Below are 979 nucleotides of genomic sequence, written 5' to 3' on the forward strand. Positions count from 1 at the left end.
TTGCCTTTGGGAGTTTCATAACCCTTTCCTCTGAAATATATTGAATATTTTTATCATGCTCTAGGTAAAACCTATGAGAGCAAAAAATATGAAATACAGGAAATGTTCTACTCTTAATAAAAGGCATTTTGACAAAAATAAGGCATTATGGAGATAAATGCTAGGCTAACAAGAAGTAGATATTTACACAAAAAATGTATAATATTAATAATAATAAACGTCTTTATTGGGCGAGACTGGGACTAGAGAGTCCCATCTTCCATCTAACCTCTAAAAATGTGGAACGCTTCACGATTTTGCGTGTCATCCTTGCGCAGGGGCCAAGCTAATCTTCTCTGCATCGTTCCAATTTTAGTATATGTACCGCCAAAGCGAGTACTCAATACTAAATTCAATATATATATTCAATAATATTCTATACTAATAAAACAAAAATATAAGTTTTAACACAGACAGTAACGAACACACACATACATATACACATTCATGTAGAGAGTTTTGATAACATCATAACTTTAATATGATAACTCTAATGAGTTAAGGAAATATGTGGGAAGTGTTGATTGCAACTAAAGAAAAGTACTTAGGAGTGATATTTTTTTTAGATTTTTTAACTTATTATCACCGAAAACAGGACGTAAAGGCCTTTAAATTTGGAATCCAATTCTAACTATGCAGAACACAAACATCCATGCCCTGAAGAGGGACGAAAAATCCAGCCTGAACTCGAACCCGCAGCCTGCGATTTGGCCAGCAAGGACCTAACCCCATCGCCGCAGAGGTCAGCAAATATTAGAAAAAGCTGAAATATAAACCAAGAGATTGATAACCAAATTATGCAGGGAAGAGCAATCAAAAAAGCCAATAGTGATTTGCGGGATACAAATATTGGCAGAATAGAAAAGTAAGACCATGGATTTATGACATTGGTGTAAGAATGGTAATATTTGGAACAGAAATAAGGGATAATAAGAAGAGG

At 34.4% G+C, this 979-nt stretch overlaps 1 non-coding gene across 1 annotated transcript; it reads right to left on the reverse strand.

The window, feature by feature from the left end:
• Nucleotides 1–272: 272 nt before the first annotated feature.
• On the reverse strand, nucleotides 273–379 carry LOC124158300. Its single transcript, XR_006864768.1, has one exon. It is a non-coding gene; the product is annotated as a U6 spliceosomal RNA (small nuclear RNA).
• Between the last annotated feature and the right edge of the window lie 600 nt (nucleotides 380–979).

Source organism: Ischnura elegans, chromosome 4, assembly GCF_921293095.1.
Source record: "Ischnura elegans chromosome 4, ioIscEleg1.1, whole genome shotgun sequence".
Classification (NCBI taxonomy): Eukaryota; Metazoa; Arthropoda; class Insecta; order Odonata; family Coenagrionidae; genus Ischnura; species Ischnura elegans.